Raw genomic sequence first — 11,478 nt, forward strand, 5'->3', positions numbered from 1 at the left:
GCATGGAGCTTGCTTCTCCCTTTGCCTGTGTCTCTGTCTGTCTGTCTGTCTGTCTCTCTCTCTGTGTGTGTGTCTCTCATGAATAAATAAATAAAATCTTAAAAAAAAAAAAAACTAAAACGAGCTTGCTATAACTTGGAGCCAATACATGGGCATGCAAATTCACTGAATGGATGAAAGAAAATAGCACATGATGTTTTTATTTATATGTTTATAAAGACTTACTTATTTGAGCGAGACAAAGAGAGCGAGTGAACACAGAGAGGGGCAAAGGGAGGGAGAAAATCTCAAGCTGACTCCCCACAGAGCATGGAGCCAGATGCAGGGCTTGATCTCACAACCCTGAGATCATGACCCGAGCCAAAATTAAGAGTCAGATGCTTAACCATCTGAGCCATCCAGGCATCCCCACATGATGTTTTTAAAAACGCACCTGGGCCTTTTTAATCTGACTACCAAGAGTGTTTAGCCTACAATTTTTTTCAAACTGGTAACATAATGCCTCCCTATCTTTTAAGAACCAGATTAAATACAATTTTTGTCATTGAAAATTCTTTGAAACTTTTTTCCCATCTTAAGGAAACTCTGCCAAACTTCTTCTACTATCACATTTTATTTAGTTTTGTTAATTCTTTCTGAGGGAGAGATACTAGGTCTCTTATTCAAAATTCTCTCTTTCACTAGACTTCCTAGGTACAGGTAGGATATTATTGGCACCATTTGCAGGCGCCTCAGGTGTTACTAACACCTTCAAGTCCCATTACAGGTTTTAGGCAATGTACATTCTTCCCCGTACCTCCTTCTTGACCACTCTTAGTCCTCTTCACTTCTCAGAATATGAATCCAACAACATTTTGATATGTGCATAAATAAAAAAGAATCTCCATATATATAACACCCACTCTTAGTAGTCATAGGCTCAATTGAACAGTCTCATGACCCCAATAGGTCACACTTAACAATGGTTTCATTAGAAGGATACAAATCATGGCAGTAGGGCAGTATCCACTGATACTCCAACATGAGAGTTCCCACAAAGGTCAAGGTCTAAAGTCTTTCTCCAACCATGCAAAATGACAGCTCAGCTGGGAGAGTTTGAAATCATCGGTAGGTGTGAGATCTACCCTGGCTAATACTTACCATGTCCAGAATAGTAATCAACATCTGTTAAAATAGTCTGTAAGCAAAGAACATGACCAGTTACGTGAATGCACCACACTCAAGAAATCCCAGGAGATATTTATAGTCATTCAGTACCCCCAGACCAGATGCAGTTTACAAATCAGGATTTATTTTTATTATAAGCAATGTTGCCTAGTAATGCGGCTGACATTCTACCAGTATCAGGTTTCTATGGAAACAGAGCTAGAAAGTTAACTCAATGTCATTTTTCTTTTCAAAGAAGGAGAAAATGTTTTGCTATCCCTTTATTCACATTAGGAAACATAAATATTTGGGAATGTGGATTACCAAACAGGCTTTCTTCAAATAAACACAAAAAAATGCAAAAAATTTCAAAATGACAGCTATATGTTCAGCTTAAAAAAATGAAAAAAGAATATCAAGATCTTAAAGTAGACAAGGAAAACTAAAAAGATAAAAATCAAATTACTATATAAAAATGATCAAATCCATGGAAAAAAATGAAAACTTGACTTTTAAAATTATTTTATTTGGAAAAGAATGTCAAAATAGATTTCCCCCATATGTCTGAGTCTGTAGAGCCACTATAACAAAAATACTATAGATTGGGTGGCTTAAGCAACATTTATTTCTCACAGTTTTGGAGCCTAGAAAGTGCAAGATCAAGACACTGGCAGATTCAATGTCTGGTGGAAGCCCACTTCTGGCTTCTAGATTGCCTTCTTCTACTTGTATTCTTTAATAGCAGAAAGGGAGAAGGAGATCTGTGGACTCCGTTTTATAAGGGCACTAATCCCATTCATGAGGTTCTACTCTCATGATTTACTCACCTGTCCAAATCCCCCACCTCCAGCCACTATCACATCAAGGATTAGGTTTCAACCCATGAATTGTGGGGGCACATATTCAGCCTATAGTACTCAAACATTAAGAAGAAACAAAAAATAGAAAAGAAACAAGGGAGTGACTTTAGGAATCAGAAAGAAGAACATTTAAGAGACTTCTATGTTTAAGTATGGATAAAACCATTAAATTTATGTTTAAAAAATGTAAATAACCTAATTTGCTTTAAGAAGAATTTAAACAACCAATACCAAAAGAAGAAAATGAAAAATAGCCAAAACTTTTCCACTCAAATAAGATATCATACTGAAATGATTTTATGAACCATCCATCATTCTTAAATCACTGGCACTGTTCAACATTGTACTGGAGAGACTAAACAATGAAGTAAGACAAAGGTAAAGACCACACAATGTCTATTTTTTTTTAAGATTTTATTTATTTATTCATGAGAGATACAGAGAGAGAGAGAGAGAGAGAGAGAGAGAGAGAGAAGCAGAGACACAAGCAGAGGCAGAAGCAGGCTCCATGCTGGGAGCCCGATGTGGGACTCGATCCCGGGACTCCAGGATCACGCCCTGGGCCGAAGGCAGGCGCTAAACCACTGAGCCACCCAGTGATCCCCGACAATGTGTAAATTTTGAAAAAGAAAGATGATAGCATCAATATTTATGGACAATATGATTACCAATCTAGGTAATCCAAAACAATAGTTAAAAACCTATTAGACAAGAACAAATAAGAAAGTGACATAAACTTAAGAATATTTTAAAATTCGGGATCCCTGGGTGGCGCAGCGGTTTGGCGCTTGCCTTTGGCCCGGGGCACGATCCTGGAGACCCGGGATCGAATCCCACGTCGGGCTCCCGGTGCATGGAGCCTGCTTCTCCCTCTGCCTGTGTCTCTGCCTCTCTCTCTCTCTCTGATGACTATCATAAATAAATAAAAATTAAAAAAAAAAATAAAAATAAATAAAAAAAAGAATATTTTAAAATTCAATATATACCTGTGTATCAGTGATAAAGACATACAAAATATAATTTTTAAAAACTATTTCATCCAAATAGCAATAAAAGCTATTAGAATAATTCTAACAATGTGAAAGATATCTATGAAGAAAATAATAAAACTTTTGAGAGCTCTAAAATGAAGGTCCAGGGGTACCTGGTGGTTCAGTTGCTTAAGCATCTGACTCTTGCTTTCTGCTTAGATCATAATCTTGAGTCCCTAGTTGGGCTCCACACTCATCAGTAAGTCTGAAGATTCTTTCCCTCTGTCCCTCCCTCCTCCTTCTGTCTCTCTCTCCCTCAAATAAATAAATCATTAAAAAAATAAAATGAAGGTCTATATAAATGTGACAGTCTCTCATATTTGTGATATGATTCCTTAATATTGTTCAGATACCAGTTGTCCCGATTATTCTACAAATGCAGTGTTGTTCCACAGAATTTTAAATTTTGCTAAAATAAAAGACTTGAACCTAAAATGAGATGAAGTGAGTTTCCAGGTTCCAGAAATATACCACATACAATCATGTGGGTATGTGAATTTCTATATGGTAAGAATAGCATATTAAAGTATAGCAAAATAGAGGTAATTTAATATACCCTGTCAAAATGATTGGTGATCCACTTGGAAAAATAAAAGATTAGATTGGTAAGTAATTTTATAACAAATTAGATAGGTAGATTCAACCAGGAGTGACAAAATTTTCTGTAAATGGCCAGGTAGTAAATATTTTAGTCTATATGAGCCATACTATCTGTCACAAATAGTCATCTCCGTGGTTACAGCGTCAAATGAATGGTTTGGGGGATAGTGACTTTGGTTTGCAGGTGGTAAGGTTGACCTTGACTTAATCTTGCCAGAGTCAGAATTTTCTCATCTGGTAAATTGTAGGAAATTTGACCTCATGGCTTAATATAACAATTAAATAAAGTATGAAATATTAGCTACATGTTTAGATATAATAGAAATCTAATTGTTTATCCTTACATTTCCGTGCTTGGCATAATGCCTGACTTATAGTAGGTATGGCATACATTTTCATTTAACTAAGTTAAATGAACACATCTTGCTGCTATTAGTTTAATGGGAAATCAGACAGATTTTCTTGAAAATGATTTTCATCATTTTTACCTCTTAAAATGCAGCATACACATGACACATTGTCCTATAGTTAAAAATATTTTCAATTATGTATATTTTAAAATAATATATACTTAGATATACGTATTTGTTTTATAAAATACACATTTCATAACAATATGCAATGTAATACACATTTTTGTATTTATATTTAATAAATATAGATTATAAAGAAGAGAATTATAAAAATTACATCAAGGTCCAAATAAATATAGAATTATGAGACTCTTCTGTTTGGACAAGCTTTTTGTAATATTTTTAGCTTTTCCTTAGCTTTGCATGGTGTTTTCGACATTTTAAAATCATGCTGTCCTTATTGCATTGAAATGCTCTGTCACTTAAGGTGCTACTTCTATAAAATAATTAATTTGACATTTAATAACTCAAAGCCTAAAAATTATCTAGTATCACTCATATTTTATATATCATGTTTGGGTCTGGAAAAATTTATAGGAATAAAAAAAAATGATGAAGTGCTTGAAAACATTGACCTATTCCATCCAAAAAGTGAAGAAAATTTTAATTAGTTTTAAGCAAAGCCTTTTTGAGCAGAAATAAGCAATTAACCCACTGATCTGAAGAATGGGTCATAAAGCATTTCCACAAGTGCTTCAAGTCATTGTTAGCTCTACAAGATCTTGGTGTGTGTGATTATGTTTCATTGTCTCAACACTGAGTAAATGTATTTAAATTGTACAGTTGTGACACTATATGACGTCTCTGTATTTGAAGCAAGCATCCAAGGAAAAGAATGCAGAGATTTAAAACTGTTTGTTTTCTACTTTAAAACCTATAATAATAAAAGTTCATGAAATTTTTAAATTTGCAAATTATACATGCAAAGTTATTTGGGGCTTTTCTTTTGTAGGAAACAACATTTGAGACTGAGGTTAAGCGATTGAATGTGATATCTGATGCCACACTGGGAGAGGCCGGGAAAACTGGAACAAATCTTCAAAGCTCAGTATGACTTCAATGTATTCCGCTAATACCCAATCTTAGAATTCAATCAGCGGGTATACACGTCTGCTGGCGGAAAGATTTTAGTCTCTGCTTTTAATGTATGGTCACTGAGGACTGAAAGGCAAATGTCTGCTTCTATGAGATACCTCCACAATGTGGTGGAACAGGAAAAGCTTCACAAATAACGGTTGCTCTTATCTTAAATAGATGAAAATTGAATGAAAGTTTCCCTTAATTTAATTGAGAATGGGTTATTTTGGCTCTCTTCAATATGCCACTAAGGAAGTGTCTGCAACTGAAATTGTGAGTTATTGCTTTTAGCTGATGGGTTTGTCATTCCTTCGCTGTGAATGTCTGCGGTATGTAGGCCCTCCCCTCCTTCCTCCAATACTCTACACTTTTCCTGCGGCCACTCTCTTTATGGAAATTCTTCAATAGTTCCCATTACGTTTGGGATAAAAATCTAAAACTTTTTTTACAGAGTATAAAAGGACACCTTGGTCCCTGCCAGCCTCTCCAGAAGCAACTATATTTTCTCCTTTCAGTTTTAGCTACACAATATCGAAGGCACTCCCCCACCGTTGCCCATATGTTTCCCTCTGAAATATCCTTATTTCATAACTAATAGCAACGTATTACTTTTGCAAACTCCAACCTATTCCTCATGTCTCACTTCAAATGCCATCTTTGTAGGGTTCTACTACTATGCTCATTCTTTATTTCATATGTAATGGCAAAAGTCTGCTTATACCATGAATATTTCTGTGTCTCCTTACCTTCTTGATACCTTCTTGATACTCATATCCTTGGCGAGCAGATTACATTTTTGTGTCCGTGGTTCCTAGAGCAATGCCTAGTAAACAGTGGGTAGGGAATATACATTTTTGCTTGTTTTTTTAAAGATTTATTTATTTATTTATGATAGACACACGCAGAGAGAGGCAGAGACACAGGCAGAGGGAGAAGCAGGCTCCAGGCAGGGAGCCTAAGTTATTTAGTACTAGGACTTTGTTTTGGTAGTTGAGAATAATACAATGAAAAATAATTACAATTAACCTAATAGAATGATAATGACTGAGTTTGTCACCAAAGGACTAAATGATTTATTCTCTTGTCTATGTATGTTTGTGGTTCTGTATTGGAGAAAGCATCATGCATTTGGGGTTCACCTATCCCCCAATGAAAGGATTAAGACAAGGGGTTCTCAGATATGCTTTAAGAGATTAAAAATATACATAGAGCCATTACTCTCCATTTCTGACTTTTTAAACAATTTGTTAATCCTGATTATGGTACCAGGTTTATTTTAATAATTTCTAGACCTATTAATAGTAAGTCATTGCATAAATATTCTCTATGACATGGTAACTTAAAGAAAAGACCATAGACATGCTCACATTAAGTGATGCTAAGCGTCTTTGATAGTGAGTGGGCAGCATGAGAGTTAGTTACATTTCTTTCTTTTTGTTTTCAAAACAATATATTTGGGATCCCTGGGTGGCGCAGCGGTTTGGCGCCTGCCTTTGGCCCAGGGCACGATCCTGGAGACCTGGGATCAAATCCCACGTCGGGCTCCCGGTGCATGGAGCCTGCTTCTCCCTCTGACTGTGTCTCTGCCTCATTCTCTCTCTCTCTCTGTGACTATCACAAATAAATAAAAATTTTAAAAAAATCAAAACAATATATTTGTTAATTACAAATATGGATTTAAATTATTTTTTAGTGCTAGTTTGAAAGTATAGAATTCATGAAGTAAAAAAAGACTAGTTCTTTGGCAGCTCTGTTACATCAAGGAAAAGGATATCATTTTGACAATTTGTTAATACATTTAGATTATACAGATTGCATAAAAGATTACCTTAAAGTGATTTCTTGATAAAATATTTTTTAAGGGTGGTATATATAAAAAGTTTATAGTCTGAAAATTTACTAAATATCTTAAGAACTTAGTACATTTATAAGTGGACAAATTTATCTGTTGTTTAAAAACCACCAGAGATAAGAGAAGAATTTGGGCACTTAAATTCCTTGATGATGAAATAATTTTAAGTAATGCATACTATTAACAGATGATTGCCTCATTAGTAATTTGTTTTTGTTAAACTTTGTTTACTACTTCAACCAATCTTTTGTTTTTTGCTTTTTTTCCATTGACAGGTCCTTCAGGTTGGAAGGAATGTCTTTATTTGGAGGCATGTCGGCTCATTTTTCTCACTTCAGATCATCATTATGACTTCTTGAGGCCTGATCTAATTTTGAAGTAACCAGGAACTTGTCCATCATAGAGCAGCAAATCCTTCAACTTTGGAGCACAAAAGATCACTGATATGGTCTGCATAAAATCATCTGCCTCTAGTTTGACAGCCATGAGCAGAGCCCTGGGGGCCAAAAAAAAAAAAAAAAAGCCACAGCCTTAAATCTCTTCACTCTGAAATTACTAAGAAGATTTTAAAAATAAATGAAAGAAAAAGACTAAACGAGCAAGCCAACAATATCAACAACAACAACAAAAACAAACAAAATCCATTTTATTTCACCTTGGAAACGATATTCCCAGATATGATCCCAAGAAAATTTATATTCAGCAATTAAGCTAGAAAATTGATTTATCACATGGGAAGGTGAATATATAGAGATAGGACTTATCTCTAGCCAGATTTATTCAGCCTTTCAAAATATGTAGACAAAAAGAAAACTGAACAGAAGGGAATGGCAGGAATGAACAGCGTTAGGACACAATGTTGCTGTTTGCAGGGAGGATGTTTGCTGTCCTGTGCACACCCTCAAAGCCATAATGGAGTAATAGCATTGTTGTTGATTGCTAGAAAAGTTTGTGCATTCACTCCTTCACCCCATATTGGTTAAGGGGAGGGGGGGAGGCCAGTTCTTCCTGATTACTTTTCAATGCACTTCTAATATTTGCACTGTCACTTCCATTCAGGGTAATGATGTGTGTTGTTATTTGCACAGATGGTCCCATGAGTTTTGAGGCCACAAGCAGTTACATGCAAGAGTCGAGGAAGGAAACATTTAAGAATTCTCAGACATTGCTTTCTCTTTCTTCTGTATCTTCTAAAATATAGACCTCTCAGATTTAAAAATAGCTATGGAATAATAAGGAAAGAACTTAAGTGTGGTCAAATGAATGAAGAAAGGATCCAAAGTTTGTTTTAGTGAAGATCATTTTATATCATTAACAGCCAAGAAGTCAGATACAGTGAACTGTACACCACACATTTGTGTTGAACATTTATTTGTTCTCTTAATTAAATAAATCATTTGTAATTTGTATTTGACATATAACAGTTTTTTATAGCCATTTATCTATTTATGCTTCATGGGAAAATGTACTAAACAGCATTTTCAGTTTATTTTTCTAAATAAATGTGTTGTTTGTATTATTTGTAGTTGCTTATTCAATTCGATTTTCATTGCCTGGAAAATAAGTTTCCTGTGGTTAATTGGAAAGCTTTTGTCATATTAACTCAAAACAAATGAAAGACTGAATTTTAAAATATTAATATGGTAAAAAATTGTGCTATTTCCTAAGCTCCGAAGAAGAAATGATTTTTCATCATGACTTTCTTGTCAAGGGTTATGTTAATATTCTAGTTATACTAACTATCCAGAGTTACTTTTAATATATGTAGACATTGCTGGAAACCAGAAAGTTTGGGTACTATATCAGTAAGGATTTTCCCTAAGTTCTTTTTCTAGAATCTGCTCCAGAAGAAGATGAAAATTAGACTGATTTTTTAAAAAGACCACTATCATGCCTAAGGAATTTTCAATAAGGCCCCCCAGAGGTCTGCTCGGAATTTTCATCACTGCATATACAAATAACTGACTAGGCAACCATACTCGGTTCCCTTCTGACTGGATCACCGTGCACGGGGTTGGGGTTTACAGAGGTTGGGTCGCAGTCTCTTTTCTCTACTTGGATGTAGGCTTCTCTCCTTAGCCTGGTAAGGAAGACTTGCCTAATTCTTAGGTTTTGTCAGAGAAAGTTGTTCCATAGGTGGCTTCAGATTCAGTATGTCTGTGAGAAGGGGTGAGCCTGGGATCCTCCTCTGTTACCATCTCGAACTGGAACTCCCAACAACCTAAAATAAATTATTTTTGATAATTAAAAGAATAGGTCATTAGTTTTATGTCCAAACTATGATCTGAAACCAGCTTCTATTTTGTTCTGCACACTTAAATTGATTTACTGTCTGCAGTCTCTCTTGGTAGTCCTCAAAGTATCCTGTAACATAATCAAGAAAATTAGTTTGTCACGCATGATTTCAGCCCCTGAAAATTAAGATGTTGTACATGAAAATAATCCAGCTGGGAATCAAACTGCCAGTTCCTGTGAGATATTGGGCATTGAAGTATGGATGCCTGGTCTCATTCAAATTCTTTTAAAATTCATGCTGATTGCCTCAAGCCGTGAATTATTTTAAACCATAAATAGGAAAATCAACTTTCCCCAAACTTCTTAAGAGTAAAATCCATCAAGAATAAATGATAAAAACAATTATAGGTCTTTATTTTTTGAGTATACTCAACTGTAAGCAGTGCTTTATCTGCTGAAGTCTGTGGTGAGCCCGTAAAGGATTTTCAAAAGTTGTGACATTATCAAACTTTCTTTGGGGGCAAGATAGCTCCACTGGTAGTTTACAGAGTGAATTAGACTGAGGCTGGGCAGTTGAAGGGTGGAGATGTACAGATCAGGAAAAAAAAATGTCTAATTTTCTTTGAATTAAGTTTATTCTCTTCAACTTTAATTACATTTATCTTCATTATTTCACTTATCTATCACTTTCTCTTCTTTTGTTCTCTTCAAATTTTAAACTTATCCTTTGCTGTTTTCACAATTCACTATTATTTCACAAAATCTATTAAACAATCTTCAGTCCCCATTGAGAATTAATGCTTACAGATTTTTAGACTTTAGAAAGCCATTGTAGGTAATCTCCACTTTCCTGACTTTGCTTTTTAAGTGTTGCTTTGTTGATTTATATGCTGCTCCAACTGTTCTAGTTGTCCCCAATTCACATAATTACCAGGTGTAAAGATGATTGTCTTTATTTATTGCCTGCCCGTTTATTGCCCTGCAACATGAATTGTGCTGGGCACCAGGAAGAAACAGGTCCTATTTTGATGCAGTTTAAAATCTAGAAGACTGGAGAGAGAAATATATTAAACATGTGATTTCACTAGTTAACAACAACAAAAAATTGTGACTTTGTGCTAATTTCTGCGAAGAAAGGTACAGACTGGGCTGAGACCATACATCCACTAGATGTAACTCATTGGGGAAAGTAAATTTTGAGCTGAGATCTGAAGCTGAAGCATAGGTGACTACTATGTCATGTGCAAAGCATGCAGAGGGGAAAGAAAATAGGATGTCAGAAGACCTGAAAACAAGGCTAATTATATTGGAGTAAAAAGAGTAAAGAAAATAGCGCAGAGAAAACAGGTATATTGGCACTATATCTGATTGAATGAAAACCTCAAGAAAAAGGGGAGAGGGTTGGGACACCTGGGTGGCTTAGTGGTTGAGCCATCTGCCCTTGGCTTAGGTTGTGGTCTTGGGGTCCTGGGATTGAGTCCTGCATCAGACTCCATACAGGGAGTCCGCTTCTCCCTCTGCCTATGTCTCAACCTCTCTCTCTCTCTCTCTGTCTCTCGAATAAATAAATAAAATCTTGGGATCCCTGGGTGGTGCAGCGGTTTAGCACCTGCCTTTGGCCCAGGGCGCGATCCTGGAGACCCGGGATCGGATCCCACGTCGGGCTCCCAGTGCATGGAGCCTGCTTCTCTCTCTCTGCCTGTATCTCTGCCTCTCTCTGTCTCTCTATCTCTCTGTGTGACTATCATAAATAAATAAAAATTTAAAAAAACATCTTAAAAAAAGAAGGGTAGAGGGTTAAAAAGACGTTGAAAAGAGCAGAAGTATAAAGAGAAAATTAAGAATGGCATTGGGAGCATTTTTAACTTATAGATGGTTTACTTCTTAATGAAGATGCAAAAAAATGCATTTACTAGCTATCTTTAAATTCATAAAGGTTTGAGCGTCTATAGTGGACTAACAACAAACATTTAAAAATATGTTGAAACCAATTTCTGTAAAAGTAAGTTTGCCTATATGTAGCAGAAAACCAAAATAAGAAGCTGTTCAGACCTGACATAGCAACTCCTTAAAATTACCAGGGATCCAGTCTTTGTTTTCTGCTGATATCCTTGGAAGATGACCTTTGTCCTGATGGTGCAGAATAGTTGCTAGAGCTCCAGACATGGCATTCATATTCCAGGCAGCACAATGAAGAGAGAGTTTACCTCCTCTTTTGTAAGAAAACTTACTAAAAAATGTTCCCTCAACATTTAAGTTTATTT

General features: G+C 35.6%; 1 protein-coding gene across 1 annotated transcript in view; it reads left to right on the top strand.

Annotated features, from left to right (window-relative positions):
* The window catches only part of PRR16 (proline rich 16), a 532,382-nt gene extending 523,882 nt beyond the window's left edge, over positions 1-8,500 (top strand). The window contains exon 3 of the mRNA XM_072840676.1: positions 7,255-8,500. The gene's annotated coding sequence lies outside the window, so the exon portion shown is untranslated. The remainder of the gene's footprint in view (positions 1-7,254) is intronic.
* Positions 8,501-11,478: the final 2,978 nt, after the last annotated feature.

Source organism: Canis lupus, chromosome 10 (genome assembly GCF_048164855.1).
Source record: "Canis lupus baileyi chromosome 10, mCanLup2.hap1, whole genome shotgun sequence".
NCBI lineage: Eukaryota > Metazoa > Chordata > Mammalia > Carnivora > Canidae > Canis > Canis lupus.